Raw genomic sequence first — 14,304 nt, forward strand, 5'->3', positions numbered from 1 at the left:
GTCAACTTTGAGGGGGCATATAACTACAACTAATAGTCTATCACTATAAGTTTTACCTACAGAGATAATTTTACCTACAACTACATTTGACTGTCACTATACGTGCTACCTACAATTTGCAATATGCGTGGGTAAAAATCATTGACTTTTATTTACACACCCTACCATAGGTAAACACCATTAAGTTGTACTTACATGTTATGACTGTAGGTAAAAGTCATTAACTTATTCTTACATACTCTGACTATAGGTAAAAGTATTTTTTATTTTATTTATTATTATTATTATTATTATTATTATTATTGTACCTATAAATAAATAAATATATATATATATATATATATATATATATATATATATATATAATATCTCTTATAGAGAATATGTGTACTCTATATGAAGTGTAGTTCAAATTTTATTATTATCTTGTATACAAAAAATGACATTAAAGTATAAAAAAAATTCAAATTTCATTAACTGATATATTTAATTTAATATTTTGTTCTTGCTAAATTTCATTAAATAATAAAAACTATATATACAAAACATAAAAAAAAGGAAAAGATAAGTAGATGACTTATTCACATACTAGTCTAATATGGAGATTCTATATCAGTGTCAACAACCAGTAATTGTTATCATGTTATTCTAAACATCATGTATGTATATTTCAAGTATCATTGTTCATAGAGCTAGACATATAAGTATCCAAACTATGTTAAAAAAAATGACAAATTCATGATGCTAAAGTTGCTAATTAGAAATAAAAAAGGAAAACATATTGCATTGATAAATGTCATTCTGTAAGTATTTCTATCTATGTTGATCCACTGCATGTAAATCCTTCACCAATCCTAAAAAAAATATGAAAAATGCCACTTTTGCAGCTTTGTGGCCCACTAGGAAATCCTCGTTCATTTATGGCATCAGCCATGTCAACAAAAGGACCAAGAGTGTACCAGGACCTCCATACTCCAAGTGCAAGAAAGTGCTAAAAATCTGTTCAATTCAACATATAATCACAATTCACAGCAGGTTAAATATGGACAATAATATTTCATCATAATATTAGATATAAAGCCTCGGGAGCCTTAAAAAATGATAATAGCAGATAATAGCACATAGCGGCCAGCCTAAAAAAATGATAGAACAGTATATAACACATAGCAAGATGGTCACTATTTTTTATATACAGATTGAATAATTTACACCATAACATTAAAGAGATAAGTTATGATATACACTGAGAGCTAGAGAGGTGAGAAGAGTAAATTTTGGCAAACAATTATATACGGATGATCAAGGTTGATTTAATTAATTTTAATCTTAGTTGTCCACTTCAATTATACAGTTAAGATTTGCTTCTTTCACACACTCATCTTTCACTGATTTGTTTTTGTGCCAGTTCTTCAGATCAATGAACATGTGAAAACATATGATCTTCACATCTAAAAGGCTTTAAAGCTTGCTTGTCAAACAGTGAATTGCTGTAAACTGCATTATTTGGTTGTTAGCTAATGGACAAGGGTGGTTCTGGTGGCAAGCTAGCTTTCAGTTTGAAACAAAAGTCAAAGATGGTGCCACCCCCTGTTAAGTTGAGTGCTGATGAGGATGAAGAAGAAATTGAAGCTGGGTATGTTTAACTATAAAAGTCCAACTATTGAGCGGCGCAGATAAAGAAATGGTCAGAAAAGGGAGCACAATAAAAAATTAAAGAACTTAAGTTATTTTTAAGATAGTTTAACAATGCACTGAACTGCACTTTTAGAGGTTCAGTTTTTTAAAATTAATCTATAAAATGGTTCAATTTAATTTTTAATTAAATCAGTTTAATTTTTTTAGTCCAATATAGTACAGTTAATTGACAGTTCAGATCAATACAGTTAATTTTGTCCACCCTATGTAAAACGATAATAAAATTATAAAAAATAAAATAAAATGTTAAACAACATAAAATGATCAACTTTTAATAACCTCCCAGGAATCGAGGGTTCATGCCACTGATTTAGCATAAAAAGGCATCCACAATTGGTGGGTCATCTACGATAGAAGGTTAAATAAAAAATCTAAGTGCATGTAAAAACTGGTTTAAGAATGATGCATGTGTTAATTCGAATTCATACGTAGTAACAAAAACAGAAAAAAAACACATGCATCAACAGACATTAGATTCCTGTTAGAAATGGATGGAAAAACATTGAGTCCAATAAAGTTGAATTTCCACTCGAGAAATTGGAGCAAATTACTTAGCTCAACAATAATTCCTCCTAAGATCCAAACCTAGTAGCTAACCATCCTTGACGTGACGTTTAATCAAAGAATGTTTTGTGAACATATGTAACATCCCAGCAACCCGCATGTGGATATTGTCCACTTTGGCCGCAGCCCTCACGGTTTTGCTTCTGGCAATGGCACGCATGCCACCCCAAAACGCGTCCACATAAGGAAGGTATCCACACCCATATATATGGCATGCTTCGTTCTCCTTCCTAACCGATGTGGGACTTCACAATCCACCCCCCTCAAGGGAGTCCAGCGCCCTCGCTGGCACACCGGCCCGGGTCAGGCTCTGATACCAAATGTAACACCCCAACAACCCGCATGTGGATATTGTCCGCTTTGGCCGCAGCCCTCACGGTTTTGCTTCTGGCAATGGAACTCATGCCACCCCAAAATGCGTCCACACAGGGAAGGTATCCACACCCATATATATGGCATGCTTCGTTCTCCTTCCTAACCGATGTGGGACTTCACAATTCACCCCCCTCAAGGGAGTCCAGGGCCCTCGCTGGCACACCGGCCCAGGTCTCGGCTCTGATACCAAATGTAACATCCCAGCAACCCGCATGTGGATATTGTCCGCTTTGGCCGCAGCCCTCACGATTTTGCTTCTGGCAATGGCACGCATGCCACCCCAAAACGCGTCCACATAAGGAAGGTATCCACACCCATATATATGGCATGCTTCGTTCTCCTTCCTAACCGATGTGGGACTTCACAATCCACCCCCCTCAAGGGAGTCCAGCGCCCTCACTGGCACACCGGCCCGGGTCAGGCTCTGATACCACTAAATGTGACACCCTTCTACCCCATAATAGATAAGTAACAACAATAAGAATAATTCAATAAATATAACATCAAGAAGGGTCCACATATTTTAATAAAAACTCATAAGTTCACAAGTCTTGAAATAAATAGAAATAATAATAATAATAATAATAAAGTTTTACTCTTAAAAGAAAATTATCAAGGTCTCTAAAGAAAAATGAAAGGGATCCAGAATTTACAAATATAAGGTGAATATAAAACTCCTAAAAATAAGTCTCCTCAAACGACAAATAACAATTCATAACTAAAGCATCCTAAATTCATGCCCCAATGTCACATCCTATCAGAGCAGAACCCTTTCCCTTTAGAACTCAACACTATGAGTGCCTTCATCTTTACCTAAAAGAAAACCACATAAAAACAGGACGGTGAGAGATAGATAACATCATATATGAACATAGAGCTACCCAATTCCCACCCCACACCGTGCACCAAAATATCATCATTAACTATAAACAACAAATACATCTCATATAATTACCAAACATCATTTTTTTTTCAATCATACAAGCTTTCATACACATGCTCACTATATGCTCATACACATCTCCTCTCCTAAGAGTCTCAACTTGGCACTCCGCACAATGGGCGTACCTCGTCAATTTCCTTAGTTGTTGCCAATGCGGGCATACCGTTCTCACACCCTCCCAGGGCCGGTATGTTGCACGGTTAAACACCCAGCGGCCCGTGCAAAGGCAATCCACCCACGGTTAAACCCTCTGTGGCCAGTGAGCTGCGCAGTTAAACACCCAACGGCCCACGCATGGAATGCCTCCCGTCATGGTCCCCCCTGTCTCAACCCCTCTCTGGGCCCAGGGTCCAATGCCATATAGCCACGTCTGGCATCTCAAGCACCACATGCAACTCATAAGTCTCATGCAACTCATGCATCCCACGTAACTCATAATTAATGCATCTCCATTATATAACATCATCACATGTCAATAACAATCCATGCAATATCATCCTCACATGCTAGGTACCTATCGTTAAGTTATCAACATCATAGATCACAAATTTCACATAATTCTTCACACACATCACAATATCTATGATATTCAGTTAATAATTTAACCATAACTCGAGATATACATATCCTTTCTAAGTGATCCCAACTCCATTAGAATCCTAACATCAATATCTACAACTTTCATGAAGAACACAAATCCTAATAAAGTCGTTTAGGTTACCATTCAGGGCTCACAAAAATTGATGTTGTGGTTCGCACACAGATTGGAAGGCTCAAATTGCAACTCACATAACTTGATCAAATATTAATATTTTTACACGATTCTTGTGTCTAAATGGTAGCCCCAGATGTCTAGTTTCTAACAAAACAAACGGCACTCGATTTGGATAACTACACAGAAAGATATCGCAAAATTACAAACATATGTCGGGGTCCCGACGCCCGACGCCCAAAACTGGCGCTGAGCGCCCAAATCTCTGCCCAGACTCCCGTCTGTGAAATTAAACCTGCATTTTACGAGTTTCAACAAGGTTTTTACCAATTTTCACTATTTCTACACCCCGTTGGTTCAGTTTAACTCCATTTATATTCTTCATACGTTCCAAATCAATCCATACACATCTCAAGCCTCAAAAATTGGTTTCCATTGGTTTTACAAAAAAAAAATCTAAACTCTTCTTAACACATAAAATTCAAGTCATCAAATTTAAGGATAAAGAATTAACAAGAAAGCCCCAATGGAATTCAAAGACAATTCAAGAAATAAGTTCTTCCAAATGAATTAAGAATTTAGAACATCGATTGCACAGATAATCATTCAGAATTTTAAATAGAGTTCCTAGAGGGACTTAGGGATTGCCCTCACTACCCGGACACCCCTATATTCACATATGAAGAAACCCATCCCCCCGTACCTGGATGAGCAGAAGATGAATGGTCTTGGTGTGATCTAAGATCGTTCTTGAGTACTCTTCCTTAGAGCTCTTTGTTTCTCCTCTTTTTTTCCCTAACCCTTCTGAACGCAAATGAGGCAGATAGGGTTAACACCACCTGACTCCTTTCTTAAAATTAATTCATTGGACTGGGTCAACCCAACCCATTTTCCTTCTCTTCTAACCCACTTCTAATTTTCCTCAAAATAATTAAATAAAATAAATACATGTATATTATAAAATATTTTTTTTCTCTATAATAATAATATATTTCTGACCCTAAATATAATAATATAATTTCAATAACAAAACATCATATAAAATCAACCTTCTCTTAAAACATATAAATATTTATTTAAAAATGCTAATAAAAATACTTATTTAATACATACAAAATAATTGTCCAAAATAATAATTATTTAAAACGTACAAAATAATATTCCTCTATAATTATTAAAATAATTATGACCAAATACCATCTAATAATAATAATAATAATAATGATAATAATAACCTTTTTGAAAATTGGGGTGTTACAATACTCCCTTCCTTTAAGAAATTTCGTCCTCGAAATTTTTGTAATGGTAGACTTCTCTCTTCTTACTTTTTATTCCTTATGCAACCTCACTACGTTACTGATATACAACTCTATCAATTTTATCAAAGGATTTCTAAGGGTAAGACATATAAACTTGGCGAGTCTATCCACTGAAACACAAATAAAATCAATCTCTTAAGCGTCTTAGACAAACCTACCACTAAGGTCTATCCACTCACCATCTCACTTCCAAAATAGAGCGTCTAAGTGCTACAAAATTCTTAAAGATTTCTAGTATGCTAACCACAAGTATACAATTGCTTTACTCCTCTCTTCATCTTAGGTCACTACACTTTCGCTGCGCTACTCTGATACATCGTAGTAGCTCTTAAATATATATATATATTAAGAGTACTGTTATGTACTTCCTCTAAAATCATCTTCCTTAATTCAAGGTTACTATGCACCCAAGTTTGTTCTTGCACCTCAAAACAATGTCGATTTCTACTCATAAATGGTTATCTATACTTCTACCAATCTTCTCCATTTGGTTCTCTAAGAAAGGATCTGACTCCTAGGCTTCTCTAATCTCATCCATTAATTCACTAGTCACTTTTAACACAATCAATTCAATGCTTCTAAGGATAATCTCATACACCAAGCATAAGTCTTTAAATTCTTCAATCAAATCTAACCCTTAAATCATCATAAATGATATACTAGAGGTCATCATAATCAAGGCATCTGCCACAATATTGGTTTTACTTCTGTGATCATCTTTAAAGATTAAGCACCTAAGCGTAAGTTCACTAGGTATACATATCAGATCTCTAATTTCACCACTCCATCTACACCCAAGTCAAACTCTTATCCATCACCTTATCCTATAGCCTCATATCTTGTCACCAAAATTGTGCTTCTCCAATTTCCTTCAACAATCCATTCGTTACTCAAGTCATACTTAGTCTCACACTACTAAGAGTAACCTTATAAGCCAAACTTAAATCTCTAATTTGAGCCAAAAGGATTCATCTCTCTAATCATAAGGGAAGATAAATATAAAGGTTTCCTACACAAAACATCGGTCACCACAATAGCTTTACTCAATTAACAACTAAGTTTGAAATATTAGTCCTCTAGAAATTAAACTATCTCTTTAGTCACATAATTCACTACTCAGTCAACAGATAATTAAGGCTCTAACGATCAAAAAATACTTCAAGCTTAGAATCATATACATAATGTCTCCAAATCTTAGTATAAATATTAAAGCTACTAACTCAAGGTCATAGATAAGAAAATTCCTCTCATGAATTTTCAATTGCCTAAAATCATAACCTACTACCTTTCCTTCCTGTCACAATACTCCTCCCAAACATATCTTTAGAAGCATAACTATATATCACAAAAGGCTTACTAAGATCGGCCAATTCTCACACTAGCGCACTAGTCGATCTTTCCTTAAGAATTTGGAAACTACTATCACACTTACTATCTCACACAAAAATAACACTCTTCTTACTCAATATGTTCAAAGGTAATGCTATCTTAGAAAGTTACTCAATAAATATCCAACAACAATGAGCTAATCCAAGAAACTCATAACCTCGCTAATAGACTCATGTATCTCTCACTTAAGCACAACATACATAGTAAAAAAGTTAAAAAAGTTGTCGACAAGAACAAAACAATTGAATATTTTCGTTTGTTACAGCAAAATCTTTTGTGGACCAAAATGTTATTTCAATCTTCCTTTTCAACACGAAATCTTTTCTTTGCTATTTTCCGCATATGACTTTAGGGAATGAAACAGCTAGATATATAACAGCGAGATTTCAAACATTTAGACACTATTTTAAGTAAATTTAAATCACTTATACTTAACACATTATCTAAAACAACACAATAGCCATAGCAAGACCTAAAAAAATTACAAGATTAAAAGTTAAACAAATTTATTTTTAGACATAAATCAAAAAACAGGTATATTTCATATTTTAAGCCATTTTGATATTATAAATCAAACCAGTGGCAAGTTTTGTAAGCTGTAATAAGACAAAACAAAAGCCAAATAAGGGTGTGTAATAGGGCAAACTTTATGATCTACAAGGTGTGAAACCAAACTATTCAGCAACAACAATTGTCCTTGGTGCTTTATGGTGTGCATGTGGCAGAACAGGAATTACAGGATCACCTAAACTGAGCAGCAAAAATATGAAAAAAGACATGTACGACGAAATGCCCTGTTTTGGGGGGAATCAATCAGAAGATGGAACATTAATTCAACCAATCGGCCACTCCATTAAACCAATCATCACTGAGCAGTGTGTACTTTAATAGTTGTGTGGATTTGTAACCAACATCTCACAGACAGGGCTTTGAAAGACTAGTTTGTTTTTTTCTTCCTTTACCCTTTGATATTGGTTTTGTAAAACCAGTTCCTTCGCCTAAAAATGGATTAAGTCAAGTTAAATTTTAGTAATTCTGAACTTAACTTTTATTAAAAATGCATATTTAAGTCTAATATGTTTAGTTGATATAGATTTATTTTGAAACTTTAGCCGTTTATTGAAAGAACTCTGGAATTAATCCAGGTTTTATCAGGGCTTGATGTTTGATAACATCATTAAGCTGGAATTTCCTACATTTTTCATTTTTAATCTCAAGTTTGAGCTTCTGTCTATAAATTAAATCCACATTTATTAAAAATAAAACTATAATGGAATATGAAGACATGTCATTACATGACAGATTCAAGTATACAAGATCAAATATACAAGAACATGCAAATTAACTTGTCAAAAAAAGAGCAGATATATTACACATTTGTTTCTTCCTCTGCCTTCTCATATCAGCCTATATTCAGAACCAAGATTTCAAAAACCAATAAAACAATCAGATTCCAAGAAAAAATGTAAAAATCTTCAACCAGGAATTAAAAAAAAAAGTACGAGATAAAATTCTATAAAATACCTATTGACAAACTGGTGAACGTTCGAATACGAGATCCGTGAGTGCTTCTTCGACATCTGTTAGCAAACTCAGTACCAATAAACAAATCCTACATTAGAATCAAGAAGAAAAAGAGTACGAGATAAAATTTGAAAGTAAAGCGCAATGAAGTAGAGGACTTGGGATTATATGAACCAAAAACCTAGATTAGAAGAAAAAAAATAAGTTGTAGGAGATATGCAAATTCATGATGAAGAAACCTGTGAACGGAGACATGATTCGAGACTTAGAACGGAGACATGATTCAGAACGGACACGAGCGAGGAATGGGTGCGGAGTAATTCAAAACGGAGACCTATGAAGAGAACTGGATTCTGTGGCTTTCGGGGTTGGGTTGGGCAGCTCTGATGATGGGCCTCACCATACATGGCCCAGGTCTATTACTTCTTTTATTTTGTACACTTCCTTTGTATTTTTTTATTTAATTTCTTTTTGTCGTAAATACTTCTTTCTAGAAATTAGGTTTTTGAATTAAATTTTAACATTCTAAAAACTATTTCAGAATTACATTTGGGTTGTGATTAGGGGTGATCAAAATTTTCCTACCTTACAAAAAATGGTGAAAGAAATACATTTCGGGTTGGTATTATTTATGGGGTATCAGAAATAAAGGATATGTTGTAAGATGGCTAACTTCGTGTGGGTGTAGTGCAGGTCGAAATAAAGTACCCTGTCGAAATAAACCTTAATTATTTAATTCCAATTTTTAATTATATATTTTATATTGATATTGATGTTCTATGAAATTAATTAGTCTTATATATAATTATTTATTTGTTTTACATGGATTTTTATTTATATTAAATAACTGTAGGTATAAATTTTGTAAATTTTTTACCTACCTAAAATAGTAGTAGGCATAAGTCTTTGAAGGCTTTTACCTACATTGACAATTTGTTGGTAAAAGAACCTTAAGTTGTATTGAGTTTTGCCTACACCAAACAAAAGTGGGTATAGATTTTTGAGTTATACCTACATTAAACATTTGTAGGTAAATTTTTTTTTTAGTTTTACCTACACTAATTCAGGTCTATAGGTAAAAGTGTCTGTAGGCACATGTTATTTTTTTTGTAGTGTGTATATTTAAAAATATTATATTTTACACTCTTAATTTTATATATTAAATTTATTGTTGATTATTTTTTATATTTATATTTAATTCTTTATACATATGATGATTATTATTTATTTTTATTAAATAAAATATTCTCACTAGCTTAGAATCTTGTAGGGTTTAAATACAAGCATATAGGTATCCTATCAATATGATAATATAGACTAAAATTATTTGTGCAAAGTACATAATCAAATTCAGATAGTATATAAATACCATGATTCCATTAAAACCATTTATACATGTATATATCCGATTAAGGATATGTTTTTCAAATTTATAACCACTCAATTCCTAAATGGCTATACCTCATGTTTACTTAAGAAAACTGACTTGTAATGATAAATATCAATTTTTATTATAAATTCGAAATTTGCAAATAGATATTTATTTTATATTTACTCATGATCAATTTATCTATTATGAAAGTTATATAACGATTTCGTAGATTTTACTTATAATAAATAGTTATAAATATAAGTATTTAACTTCTGACTAAACTAAGAGGGGTGTATTGGATTAGGATTTTAAAAGACTTTTTTAGTTGAAAAAAATCCTATGGATTTTAAAAGACTTTGCAAGATTTTCATGACTTTTAAGATTTTGTAGGATTCCACAAGACTTTTAATCAGAATTTTATTGGATTATGCAAGACTTTTAAGTTAGGATTTTAATGGATTCTGCAAGACTTTGTGAGCTTTGTATAATTTCATAAATTTTTTACATAGGATAAGAATTCAAGATTTTTTTTTTCATAAATTCAAATTTAAAAGAGTCAAATATAAAAATAATAAAAAATAATAATGTCTGGATAAATAATAATAATAATAATTTTTCGTAGTATCATGTCGTTCTAAATAGAATTCACCCACATATCCATAGCTAAACTAGTCTTCCAAACATTAGTATCGTTTTACTCTTGCTCCTGTATTTTAATAATAGACTCAAAATTATGATTTTTATTAATCAATAATGTTGAAGATGAAGGTTAGTCCATCACGCCAATTAGAAATTCCTCATAATGACATTCTTTACAAAGAAAGTTATGTAGTCCCACACATGCTAAAAATTATTCTAAACAACATTTCAAATTTTTTATAATTTGTGATTTAAAATATTTTATTTGTATTATAAATGATTAAAAAAAATAGTGGGACAACTACCCTACTCTCTTATAACTAAATATGTCCCTTCATTTTATATCGGTACAAAAGTAAAAATTTACAAACATCAATTGGGAGAAAAAAAATATATTTGAAATTTGTTACAGGTACAAAATAATTTTTTTAATTTTTAATTGCCTTCAATTATTCACTCGTGAAGAAATATTTTTAGTATTGAATTCTAAGATACTGCAATGTCTTATGTTAATTTTCTTTTTTAAAATATAAAAATCCTAATTTCATAATATAAAAATTAGAAAATAAAATTCATAGTAAAAAAAAAGAAATAAAATAATTGTTGAGTCATAAAAAGAGAAGGATAACAATAACAAATTCAAGAAAGGGAGAGAGATCGCAGTTTTTGTGTTGAGAGGGTTCTTCCCCAACTAAGATCCATTCTTATCTCATTCTATTTACAGAAACCCTAACTCAAATTCATCTTTTATATATATATATATATATATATATATATTTCTAATAAATATAAATTGATTACAAGGTCTTGAAAATCTATAGTTGATTATAGAGATCATGATATCAATTTTAGCTTTCACTTTTCCCTTTTCTTGACGCATGTTATAAAAAAATTACTACTTAAAAGTTAAAATTTTAAGTGTTTTCTGTGTTATATAACTAAGGAACAATCTCAATTAAATAGACCAAAATAGAGCAAGTCAATTAAAGAGAACGGAGAGAAAAATAGAGCAAGTTAATGACACTATCATTTAAGCATAAAAGTTTCACCAAATAGGAGAATGGAATGGGAACAGTAGTACAATATTATATATAAGTAGTAGTGCAATATTATTAACAAGAGAAAAAAATGGAGAAGACATGAACATAGAAAAAAAAAAAGATGAAAAACTCACTTGGAAATTCTTGAAGCACTTGAAAAGTCGCTTCAAACAATCCTCCAAAATCTTATGGGTGTGGATGAGATTGTTTTATGAATTTCGTATTTATAGATACCACTAAAAAGTCCATCAAAATCCCTCTAATACAACAATCCTTTAAAATCCCTATATTTTTGAATACCAATGGATTGTTTTTAAGTTGTAAAAAGTCACAAATGAATATCAATGAATTTTAATAGACTCTTTAAAAAATGTTAAAATTCCTTATTGAATACCACTAGATTATTTTTAAGTGACATAAAATCCTGATTGAATACCAATAGACTTTTTTACTCAAAAAAGTCTTTTAAAATTCTATGAAATCCTAAACCAATACACCCCCCTAAATATTTGTAAATAGAAATAATTTTTAATTTTACTTATAATAACAAAACATCTATAAATATATATCACTTTCTTTGTAGTGTTGGAAAACGAAACTTTTCAAAACATTGTCATGAGTTAGTTATATTAATTTTAGGATAAAATTTAGGTATAATTTTTAAAACATCACCGATGATTTTGTGGATCAGAGTTAAAATGTTTCTTTCATAATATATAGTTAGTAGTTACACGATATTGAAAGAAATAATTTTAATTAAAAAAAATAAGATCAACGCACATAAATAAGTATAGATAAATTTGTCCTTGATCTTGATCGACAACGAATGACTCACTTCACATACATACTCTAGTTTACGACAAAAGTAAGGTCTGATTGAATAATATACCTACCTGCACATAACATCATTATTTCATTAATGCTTTTGAACAGCCTACGTGGAACAAATATTTATTAGGTAGTAGGTTGAAGTTGAAATGGTATGAATGTGAAACAGTGGAATAAATATATGATTTTATAGTGTTGGATGGCATCTCAGCTGATTAATTAACTTGGACACCTCAGACATAGAATTCAAGTTTGTTTTCTCCAGCTTAGCTCAGAAAATCCTTACACTAGTGGAAAATTAGCATATTACGTCACCCCTTTTACGTCAGAAATACGAAAATCCGACGTAAAAAAAATGCGGTGGCATTTTTGTAATTTTTGCGAACTTTTTTACGTCGGACCTGGTAGGGTCCGACGTAAAAAGTCCAATCTACGTCGGAGGTGTGTTGTGTCCGACGTTGATTTGGACTTTTTACGTCGGACCCTATCAGGTCCAACGTAAAAAAGGACGCAAATTTGAATAAGAGAGCGCGAAGCACACCGCGCGCATTCACTCTTCATCACTTTTCATTTTTTACTCTCTAAACCCTCTCCCTCTCCTTTGTTACTGAATCGTTTTTTTGTCTTTTGCATAGGGATGAACTCTTTGTTACTCATTTGCACATTGTTGCTGCTCCTCAGGTATGAATCAAGGTTTCGTTAGCACTTTTCTACTTCGCATTGCTACTCTGGCTATCTGTTTTATTTGATTTTTTGGTTGTTCTATTTGTATAGGTAGTGGGCGTTTTTTTTTTTGTTATACGAAGCTGAATAGCTTGTTCTGCAAGCAGAACGACCTGTTCTACTTGGAGAACGGGCCATTCTGCTGGCATTTTTATGTTTTATTTTTTTATTTTTTTTCCTACTTTTTTACGTCGGATATTGTAATGTCCGACGTAAATTTACGTCGGTTTTGAAGATCCGACGTAAAATTTACGTCTCCCGCTTCTATGTCGGTATGTTTTCTGACGTAAAAAGCTGAAAATGTCCGACGTAGTACACCTCTTTTGTACTAGTGTTAATCGCAAACCTAAAATAAAATTTACTGAGGCTATTGAATAAAACGTTTTTATAATTTTTTTTCTGTCAAAGGGTAACAATTTAATATGAAATTAAACATAATGGGAGGTTGGATCTTTGTATACGTTTCATTCAGTTAGGATATTAAATTGTTCAGTTCTAATTAAGGGAAAAAACTGTTTAGTGTGTTAGTTAGTTATAAGTAGGAAGTTAAATAATTAATCAATAGATAATTCTTCATATTGATAATAGTTACTTTTATAACTCTAAAATTCTAAAGGAAATTGTTCCACTACACCAAAATTAGGTTTTTGTGGCAATTAATTTATTCTTTAGCGACCATATAAATGGTCATTATTTTTTTTACCAGTATTTAGATAATGGCTGGTGTATCCAGTGTCGCTAATACTATTACTGGCATTTATATAAAATGCTGGTAAAGACCTACTAAATTGTGGGGAAAACTTATTTTTTTTAGTGACAATTTTAGTAGCCATTTTAAAGGTGTGAGATTTGTAAGATGAGAGTTGTCTTCTATTTATATATATTTTTTAATTGTCTTATCTCTTAAGAGATGTGAGATTTATAAGGTGAAAGTTGCTCTCTAATTATTTTATAGCACTATTGAACTTAGTAATAGTGGGTGATTTGATATTAATTTATTATGGTGAATTAAGAGTCTAACTCAACCCTATAAATCAACTTATAAGGTGATAGTTATTGATCACTTATATACTATTTAATTATCTTATCTCTAATCGATGTGAAACTAGTTTTTTTCAATAAATAATTGTCGCTAATAGTAAACTTTAGTGTAATATAAATACACTTTTAGTGACTATTAT

The 14,304-nt window shown here is 31.8% G+C and overlaps 1 long non-coding RNA gene across 1 annotated transcript; it reads right to left on the minus strand.

The window, feature by feature from the left end:
* Positions 1-892: 892 nt before the first annotated feature.
* On the minus strand, positions 893-9,380 carry LOC145956552 (uncharacterized). Its single transcript, XR_014432801.1, has 3 exons — positions 8,761-9,380; positions 8,522-8,577; positions 893-999 (listed from the first exon to the last, which is right to left on the minus strand). It is a non-coding gene; the product is annotated as an uncharacterized LOC145956552 (long non-coding RNA).
* Between the last annotated feature and the right edge of the window lie 4,924 nt (positions 9,381-14,304).

This window comes from Cajanus cajan, chromosome 3 (assembly GCF_000230855.2).
Source record: "Cajanus cajan strain Asha chromosome 3, NIPB_CcT2T_4, whole genome shotgun sequence".
Classification (NCBI taxonomy): Eukaryota; Viridiplantae; Streptophyta; class Magnoliopsida; order Fabales; family Fabaceae; genus Cajanus; species Cajanus cajan.